General features: G+C 34.3%; 1 pseudogene; it reads right to left on the bottom strand.

Moving 5' to 3' along the window:
• Positions 1-249: 249 nt before the first annotated feature.
• LOC145296202 (scm-like with four MBT domains protein 1) overlaps positions 250-11,175 on the bottom strand; it is a 34,399-nt pseudogene continuing 23,473 nt past the window's right edge.

Genomic DNA, 11,175 nt, shown 5'->3' with positions numbered 1-11,175 from the left:
TGGGGAGGCATGTAATAAGCTATTTCAGACAAATTATACAATAGTAGTTTTTATGGTTTTTCGATCTGCCTCTCACTTTAATGAGATTCAGGAGCGTAGCATCGTCAGAAACGATCTTATTATATGTGCGTGTTTCTATTCAACGATGTATTACCCAACGGCAAGCCTCGCTTTCGTTTACTCTCGTCTTGAAGGAAGTGAAGCACACGCTTGCCGATCAGTCAGTCGATAGTGCCCGGTTGTCTTTTTTTACGAAAGATTGTTGGCTGGCAGTTTGCGTTGTAAGCAATGGATTTCAGCCTGCCAATATTGCTTTGGTGGATGACTGAACAAAATAAAAAATAAAAAATAAAAATAAAACTATAAAAAAACATAAGTAATATAGAAAGAAAAAATAATATATATAGAGACTTAGGAAACATCAGAGCAAGAAGTATAGATATCAGCCTCCTATGATTGGACACGTAGTTTCATAGTTTCTATTTCAGAACAGAGGTCAAGTTCTTAAAACTCTACAAAATCGAGTATATCCATGGATAATCCTGGCACTTTCAGAAAGATTAACGATGCATAATCTTTTAACCGTAATATATATATATATATATATATATATATATATATATATATATATATATATATATATGCATATATATATATATATATATATATATATATATATATATATATATAGAGAGAGAGAGAGAGAGAGAGACTTTCTGTATCATTTTTCCAATAAGAATAAAAATAAATGCTAAAATAATAAAAAAAAATAATGTATAGTATAGTAGGAAAGTAGCTTGGAAAGGATTGTCAAGAAAAAAAAACATCTGGAATACAGGCTATATTTATTTGACTTAATCTTCATTTCAAATCACCAAGCAGTTATTGAGAAACAGAGAGATACCGAAAATCACTTTTCAATCAGATTTTATCAGCACATTTTAAATTAACATATTTATATACGTAGTTCAGCGACCATTACTCTTCAACGGGAATTTAGATGGCAATAAGCCTCTCCAAGAGCTCAGTCCTCATTGCACTACTCCAGCGGAGGTCTTACTCTCCTCGGTCTTTCCATTCTCCTTAACCATCACTTAGTTTATGGTGACACGAAAAAATGGGGATGAACTTACACTTTTGCAGTTTCAGTTTCAGTTATATTATTATTATTATTATTATTATTATTATTATTATTATTATTATTATTATTATTATACATGGTATAAGTATTTGGGTATGTTGCAGGTTGTAGGCATCATGAACAGAGAGATGAAAGGGAAAATCTGGAAGGAGTATCTTAGAAATGTGAAACTAATTGCAAAATCGAAATTGTATGGAGGAAACCTAATGAAAGCGGTGAATGCATGGGCAGTCGGTGTTTTGAGATACAGTGCGGGAATTTTTAGAATGGTTTGACAAGGAGTTGCATGCCATGGATATCAAAACAAGAAAAGTTTTAGCAATGTTTAGTATATTTCACATTCGAAGTAGCGTAGCGAGGCTGTATCAAAAGAGGAAAGACGGTGGGAGAGGGTTGAAAAGTGTCAATAATTGTGTTACAACTGAGGAGATGTCGTTGAAGGAACGTGGTTAGAATTGAGGAGTGGATGCTCAAGGTGTTGTTCGATGATGTGGAGGTATGTGAGACAAAGGCTGAGTATGTGAAACGTATGGACAGAGAAAGGGCAAATGAACTAGCTAGGAAGAAAATGCACGGAAATTCTTCCAGGATATAGCAGATTTGGCTGATTAAATATCATGGCAATGGCTTAGAGCTGGCTATCTGGCTAAAAGAACTGAAGCTTTTGTTTGTGCAGCACAAGAGCAGGCATGAGGAACACGACAGTTCAAATAAGTGGTTCTAGGAGAGGGAATTGCTGCGGAAATTGCAGGGTGTAGCGGATAACTAGAGAGAGAACCGAAAAAGACACGATTGCATGCGGCTCCGTATATATTAGGAGATCTGTAAGAAGGTTGAGATGAAGTGAGAACAGGTGAGGATGACAATATAGAGATATGGTGGGACAAAAGTGCCATAACGACCAAGCAATTGGAACATAATGTCCGGATTTGGTTGTCATTAACAAGATCTCTAAAAACTGGCAAGTTGTAGACTTCTCATTACCCTGGAACAGGCACGTGAAAGAGAAGGAGAATGAGGAGTTGGGCAATTATGCTCCATTAGCCTTGGATATAAGGCGTATACACGGGGTTAAAGCACAAATAATCCTTGTCTTAGTTGATACGCTAGGAGTAGTATTAAGTCGTCTGGAAGGACAATTGAAAAAAACTACAAATCCCCGATGTTTTAGGCGTCCTTCCCACCTCTGCTATTGTAGGTACCAGCAATATCCTTAGTAAAACCAGTGATCTTTGAAGCTTCTGGATTGGAGCCGGAATTAAGCGAAGTCCTCTGGAAATGAATCCAATCTCTTTTCAGAGAGACGTTGGTAAACGAAATCATAACTATTATTACTATTATTGGCTCACATGGAGATTTCACACAGGTCATCATAGGTCTGCTTGAAAACCTGTGGTGATTCCTGGAAGCTTAGTGACAACAAGTCTTCCCAAACGGCCAACACTTTCCACCTCCTTCAATAGCATTTGCAAATAAATTTGCGTTATCGCAGCAGCCTCTCACCATTATCTTTCGCTGGTAGTTGGTCTATACTGGAATTTGAGTGGCACTAAACCTCCCCAAGGTCTCAGTTCTCTTCGCACTTGTCCAGCGGATGTCTGGTCAGAGCTCTCTCCTCGATCTTTCCCTCCTCCTTGACCCTTATCGGCTATTTGGTTTAACACTTTTTATGGGGAGGGTTGTGATTGGGCAATGGGAGGAGATGCGCGATTAGGATGTAGAACATGTTGATATGCAGCTTCCTTGTTCTTCATTCCCTGTAAAGTTTCTTCCTTTTTTGCCTCTGCAGCAGGTTGTCTGGCTCACGCATGTGTTTCATGTGTATTATTCTCCGTATTCAAGGGTTTCTTTAATATTTTAGCCGCTTCCCTTATCGTTAGTCGTTGTATCTTTGCAGCCAATATTCTGGTTCCAATTTCTCCCATCCTTTTTTCTAAGTTTATCGGGATTGTTCCTAGTGCTCCTACTATTATAGGTATTATTTTGATTTTCTTCATCATCCAAATCCCTTTTAACTCTTTGGCTAGCTCTGTGTATTTGCTCCGTTTCTCCTTTTCTTCCACACTCACCCTGTAATCAGTTGGGAGAGCAAAATCTACGAGTTGACACTATTTTTCTTTCTTGTTAATTATTACGATATATTTTCTTCTTGCTTGGATGAGTTTGTCCGTCTGTATGTCCATGTCCCATAGGATTTTGTGGTTCTCGTTTTCAAGTACTGTTGCGACCTTATGTTTGTACCATTTGTCTGTACGTTCAAAATGCAGTTGTTTGCATAATTGTAGGTGTACTGCCCTCCCCCACTTGATCATGCCTGTTTTTGTATTTCTTTTGGGCCAGTTTGCTGCATTCACTTACTATATGAGTTATCGTTTCGTCTTTTTGTCCACAGAGTCTGCATTTGCTGATTTCTTGTGTTTTATCGACCTTGCTTTGATATATTTGGTCCTTATCAAGTTACCTTATGCTGCAGTTATTAGGAATTCAGTTTCTCAGTTTACATGTCCTTTTCGCATCCATGCCCAATTGTTTTCGTTATTGTCATCTTTTGTCATTCTTATGAATCTTCCATGTAGTTGTTTCTCTTCCCATTTTTCTTTTCTTGTTTTTTCATTTGTCTCTCTGTTTTCTGTTTTTCTTTTTTCAGTGTCTCCCGCTGCCATAATTATTCTTTCAATATTTTGCATTATTTTTCTAGTTCTTTATTTTTATGTCATTCACACAGTATTCTATGCAGACCAGTCCTCTGCCGCCGTCTCTCCTTTTCACGTAGTCTGTTAATATCATCCTTTGGGTGTAATGCATTGTCTGGTCATGAGTTTCTTGGTTTTTTGATCGAGGTGTCTCAGTTATTATTATTATTATCATTATTATTATTATTATTATTATTATTATTATTATTATTATTAGTAGTAGTAGTAGTAGTAGTAGTAATAATAATAATAACATTAGTAGCAGTATTAATTTTATTAATGTTATTATTATCAATAATATTATTACTGTTGTTATTGCTATTATTATTTTGCCATGTAATGTCATGGAAAAAGGTAAGCTATAAGCGGAAGAGTACCAATCAACACTCTTAAAATGGTACGAGATTACTGAGGCATTAAGGAGGCTTATCATCCCTCAAACTCCAGAGAACACTAAATTTTGTTACTAGTTATAAATCGATGAATTAACGGCTGTTGCGATAATTGCTGATAATTTGCGAAGTTTATTGAAAGAGGTACAGAGTGCTAGAAATTTGTCATAACACGGACTTCACTTGTATAAAAATCCTGAATGAGACTTGTATAACAACCTTGATGATGATGATGATGATGATGATGATGATGATGATGCTGATAATGATGATGATGATGATGATGATGATGACGATGACGATTACAATTATGATGTACAACGAACTGTACTCGAAGACAATAAATACACATAATGCAAATACAAAAGGAAGTCAATATTGAAGAATGAAAAACATGCTATGATATTGAAATGCCAAAAACGCAGACATGATATAAAAATGATCAACAAGAAATAAAAGGCTTTATTAAATTATTTAATTCATTTTACTATAACCTGGTCAAAAAGAGTTTCTATTCATCGTCTAATACCGACAAAAGTGGAAACACAAAATCATTTTTTTATTATTGAAGAAAATTTAGTTCGCGAGAAAAGGATACTCTGGTTTAATCAAACCACAGTAAATAGTCTTAGAGCATATAATCTAAGCCCAGCACTTTACAGTGTTTTAGAGCATGTATTGTCCGAGATAATATTATGTTCAGATCTCAATCGGCAGCGTATCGACAGCACAGGTTATTTCTAGGAGGCTTATATATAATATAATTCACAATCCCTTACCAGCGAGACATGATTGGTAAATAGCTAAAGCGGGGGAAAAAACAAGTCAGTGACAATATTGATGGGAGGGGAGCCAAATGTATAGGAAATCCAAGAGACTTGCTGTCACTTAAACTAAGACAGCAGAAAAAAAACACAAGAGAAACTCTGTAGTCTTCACATATGTATGTCAAAAAGCAACGGGGTAAACGTGTGCAGCAAACAAAAATGCTTCAAATAGAGTCTAATTATATGTTCAGTCTTTTGTAGGGCAGAACCAACGCATCCTTGCGGAAATCGTCAAAATAACAATACATAATTTCCTTGCTGACATGATTTGCTAGCGGGCCTGCTGGCATCATTGCAAAACTTAACAATTTATCTATCTTTATCTTTCTTTTTCTCACTCTTTCGCTATATATATTTAAATATACTGATTTGTGCGTGCGTAAGCATATTTGTACATATATGCGGATATGTGCATATGCTTGTATATATATTTATATACTTACATGAGTATATATATATATATATACATATATATATACATATATATATATATATATATATATATATATATATATATGAGTACGTATGTATATATGTATGTGGGTATGTATATCATTATCTATATTTCTATACATTTGTATTTATATATATAAGTATATAAGTGTATATATATATCTGCATGTGCATGTATATATATATATATATATATATAAAAATGCGTGCTTGTGTAAATGTGTGTATACTTATATTTGCTAAATAATTGTATATATATGTGTGTGCGTGTGCGTGTGTGCGTATGCATATATATTTATATACATGTAAATCTTAATCATCTTTCTTCATGTTTTCTCTCGTTATTCCATTTCTCTCTCTCTCTACTTTTCTTTCTTTCCTTTTTTCTTCCACTCTCTTCCTCTCTCTCTCTCTCTCTCTATATATATATATATATATATATATATATCAATATATATAAATTTATGTTTATGTGTATGTGTGTGTCTGTGTGTGTTACTTTTCATGTATCTACATAAAATTTTATGTAATTATTATTAGTATTTACTTCGAAGTTGGTATTGCAAGACGAATCCTCACGCAGAAATTTTTTTGTAGCGTGATTGCTATAGGTATTTTTAAAACTTACTATAAATATACGAATACATATATTTTAATTACTTTAGATTTTATAGATATTTTTTAGCTCCAATTCTCTGTTGATTATAATATTATATCTAATATATAGCAATGTTTTTAAAAGTTTAGGTGCCATTAGCTTAAATGGAAATTAAATTAAAACAGAGAAGTCGCTAGCCTTGTACGTTACCATATGTACTATGTCTATACTATTGAAAGCGCTTCGAAATAACGTTGTCAAATACCATGTAGCACAAAAGTGAGTACACCCCTCAAATGTCTTCAAATATTTAAGTATATCTCTTCATAGGACAACACTGAAAAAATGATTTTTGGACACAATAAAAAGTATTCGGTTTGCAGCATGTATAACAGTTAATTTAGTTCCCCCTAAAAATAACTCAAAATATAGCCAATAAAAGCTACACCCCTGGCAACAAAAGTGAGTACACCCTTTTACGAAAAATTGTCAATATTAACATACAACATGTTAACTCTCAATATTTTGTGTAACCACCATCATTATCCAAATATGCCTTTACTCTCCTGAGTATGGAGTTTACCAGAGCTTCACACGTAGCCACTGGATGTTCTTCCACTCTACAATTACGACGTCGCGAAGCTGGCGGAGATTTGAGACTTTGCACACTTCCAACTTCTGCTTGATGATGCCCCAAATATGTTATATTGGGTTCAAGTTTGGGGACATGCTTGGCCAGTCCATCAAATTTACAGTCAGCCTCTTCAGTAAAGCAGTGGTTGTCTTGGATGTATGGTTTGGGTCATTGTCATGCTGGAACACTGCTCTGCGACCCAGTTTCTGGTGGGAGAGGATAATGCTTAGCTGCAGTATTTGACAGTACATGCTTGCGTTCATGTTTCCGTCCATGAAATGTAACTCTCCAATACCTGTAGAACTCATGCAGCCTCAGACCATGACATTCCAACCACTATGCTTCACTGTAGGCATGACACACTCATCTTTGTACCCCTCACTTGGTTGCACACACACACACACACACACACACACACACACACACACACACACACACACACACACACATATATATATATATATATATATATATATATATATATATATATATATATATATGAAACTGTTTTTGATTTCCCTTTTGGTATTTTGTTTACATATGGTCCCACTCCAAAGGAACTCTTTCTAAGTACGTACACGTTTGAACGCATAGGTCACATCTAGTGTGTGTGTAAAATAATTTCTCTCTAATCCATGAATCAAGCTTAGAATAGGGTCGGGCTAGGATGATATGGGAAAATTTAAGGCCCGGGAGACTTGGAGCCTTTTGGAAAAAAACATATTTCTTTATAGATGGCTATTTCACTCGATTTGTAAAAATAATGTCACCAAGAAATATTTAGGGAGGACAATTATGATCTTGTATTTATTTCTGCGGGTGACATTTCTATCCGTGATTAGTTAGGAAACCACAAACTATTTCACCTCCTTTCTATCAGTTCTACGCATTTCTTCTTCAATTTGTCACATTATATGTCCATTTTTGGTACGGGCATTGCATTTCTTTTAACTGACTACGTCTACCAATTTCTGAACATTGCCTTGCACATAGGAATGACTATGAATGAACTGAGAAGATATAATAGGTTTCTGTTTTCACCAATTATGTATTATCTATAGGTTGGTACAAAAGTTTTCCTTTGCTTGTAGAAGTGTCATGTTAAGCAAGTGTAATTTACAGTTTTCCTGCATTTACCAACCCGCGATTTTAATAGAGATTGGCCGGGGCTCACCTAGGGCAACTGACAGAAATAACCGGAAAAATGTCGGACAAGCGTTAATTAATGTTTAACGAATATGTTATCTGCTTTAAGCTAATACGAATCTATGAAGTTTACTTTTTATAAATTGTAAAAATTAAAAAAAAAATTAATTGCGCAGGTTAGGGTGTAGGGTTGGATTAGATACATGTTTGTAATTTTATTTTTTGTGTTTCCATGGGTGTCTAGTTTATCATTATAATTTCCCCGTAGGGTTTGATAGTTTTGCGATCAGTCGCTTCCGGCTATTTCTGTTACCGGCCGAGTCCACCCGAGAAACTTTGTTGAACCCTATGTCGGTAAATACAGAAGTACCTAATTTACTTCATACATATTGTTATTGCTTAAACGTGTGATCATTATTGATTTATTGCTTTTATTTCATATTATTATTTTTCTGTGATATTCTCGCTCATGTTGTTCTGAAATTATTTGATGAAGAGAACGCAGTCATCTTTTATTATGACAATTATCGTTCTCACACTGCACTAGTGACTAAATATCAAGGGGGAAATTGAGTGGGAAATCCTGCTAAACATTGCATATCCTTCTGGCCTGTATTCATCGAATTTTCACTTATTTCAAGGATTACAAAACTGTTCAGATTCCATTAGGTTGACATCATGATGGAAGACTGAATATGATGCATTCACATTTCGCATCCAAACAAAAAAATAGTTTTTTCTAACTGAGAATTTATAAGCTAGTTACATATGGAATCGAGTTATGAGGAGCAAAAATCGGTATTATTGCGAAAAAGCATTTTCAAATGCAAGATGAAAATTTAAATCAGCGAAAAGTTTTGAAAAAATTGGCATTATTCACGTATAGTTATCACATGTGTAATTCGAACCGAATCATTACTATCACTTTGATATCTAGAATTATACTGTTACAATGTGTCAATGTTCAGTTCATACCAACGTGCTATTTCCAATGCTCAAGGCAGGGGGTCGTAGTTTTGTAGTAGTTATCTTGACTATAAGCCATAGTCACAGTCATTATCTCCTCATTTTAAGAGGTAATATAGCATTTGTTCTCCGTTAATGAAACACTCCTCTAAAGCATTACATCTTTCTATGAAGGACAATGAAATACATGTTCGTTCATTATATAAAGAATACGTGACTAATAAAATCATACTTTTGCCCGGAAAATGCTTTTAAAGAAAGTTTTTCATTATATAAAACATACCAATAATTTCATGATTAAAACAGCAGATTTCATTAATCTTGAACAAAGTATCATTTTATGTAGAAGCTTCGTAAAATTAAATCACAAACTATTTACTTCGTCACTTGTATATTAAGAACATTTTCTAAATAAAAATTAGTATACATATTATTAACTGTTGGACTTTATTTAATATTTTCATTTTATTTGCTAACATATAGATTTAAGAATAAGCGAAAAACATTTTCCTCTGAATAAAAAAAATAATAATAAAAATTAAACTATCACTTATTTTTCTGGTTTGAAAATTAAACTGTGTCAGATTTCAGATAAACTAAGTTAAATCAAATATAAATTAAAATGAAAATAAACTAAATAATTAAAGTTTAAATTATATTTTTAAATAATACAGTGGAAACTAGGCTATTATGTCGAATAAGTAATATCATCGAGCTAATTATTTAAATAGATTTAATTTAATGTGCTATGCAAGTGACCGTTACTCAATCAATGTAGATGTGGTTTGAAGAATGCTATATATAGAAATTACGCATAAAATATAATGTCTCCTCTGACAGAAGTATCCTATCATGGGCATTAATATTTCTTGACCAGGAGAGATGTACATACATATCACCTTCATATTTCTTTGAACATGGGGGGGGGTTGTACAAACAAAGAAACACACACACACGAACGCTACTACTTTATATATATATATATATATATATATATATATTGAAAATGGCTACTGAGTTACCAAGAATAATTTGATTAAAGCATATTTTCTATATATTTTAATCAGATGAAATGTATGTTGAAATATTCCTTATTATTTTTAAATTAATTAGCCATGATTTATAATTAACTCACTAATTCCCCCATTTCTTACGAAGTTGTTGTCTTAAATTTTCTCAGTGCACATTGTTTAAGACTCACTTCTTATATTATACTGTTTCTATCCTTTGTTCCTCCATCTCTCTGCTGTTATACTTGCTCTCGCAATTCATCTATATATTTTTTAAATATTTTTACATAGGCGTCACCACATTATCAAGGCCAAGAGGCCACTCAAGGATAAGGGTTAAAGGGTGTACAGCAGAAATTGGACAATATAGTAATCATTAGTAATGAAAATTTGGTAAATTTGATAACTGATATGGAACGGCTCATCAAGAACTTATTTACGTTAGACTTGAAAACAACCATATTGTAGTCAGCCGGAAAGCAGGAAAACGGAAGACAATTCCACAGGCGTGCAGTTCTAAGAAAGAAGCTTTGTTCATGGAATCTACGCTTAGGTTTAGGCACAGATAAAGAGTGAGGGGAATTATTGATAGTGTTTACAGCTAGACGAGTGTTTCTTGTGAAAGATTGGCGAGGGGGGACCATAGATTGAAGCTCAGTCGAACACATTCCATTAAAATAATGATACATCAGAGACAAACTCGCAACATCTCTTCTGTGAGATAGAGGTTGCAAGGAAGAGAAAAGGACATCTCCTACGAGGCTACGAAGTCTATTTTGAACTCTATCAAATCAGGACAAGTCCTTTCTAGCAGCTCCTGCCCAGATGTGGCAACAGAATTCCATCCTTGTACGTACCTGGCTCTTATATAGATAGAGAATAGCATCAGCAGTGAGATATCTACCGGATCGATAGAAACACCCCACCATTTTCCCAACGGCCTTGTATATATATATAAAAGCGAAAACGTATGTAGGTATGCATGTATATGTGTGTGTATGTTTGTGTGTCTGCTAAAAACTTTCGACAGACAGAAGAAAAATTCACAAATGTGGTCTCATATGAAATCTCCATCTTTCGCCCGACAAATATCGAAGAATTGGCCAAAAACGTTAATTTTTTCACCCTGAAATCAACACTTTTCTACAGGGGGGGGTTAGCAAAAACCGTTCTCTCATGACGAGATCGGTTCTACGCATGCGTCAGCCGACGTCATAACCTAATTTAGTTTAAATATTTGAAGAACTGATACAACTTTATGTACGTAGTGTTAGCTCAGTTGGTTAGAGCGTTGGGTCAAAACGTAAATGTTTTG

The sequence above is a fragment of the Euprymna scolopes genome, chromosome 16 (genome assembly GCF_053919585.1).
Source record: "Euprymna scolopes isolate OS-2025 chromosome 16, ASM5391958v1, whole genome shotgun sequence".
Lineage (NCBI taxonomy): Eukaryota > Metazoa > Mollusca > Cephalopoda > Sepiida > Sepiolidae > Euprymna > Euprymna scolopes.
The sequence above is the reverse complement of the archived record's forward strand: the minus strand, read 5'-3'. Positions and strand labels throughout refer to the sequence as shown.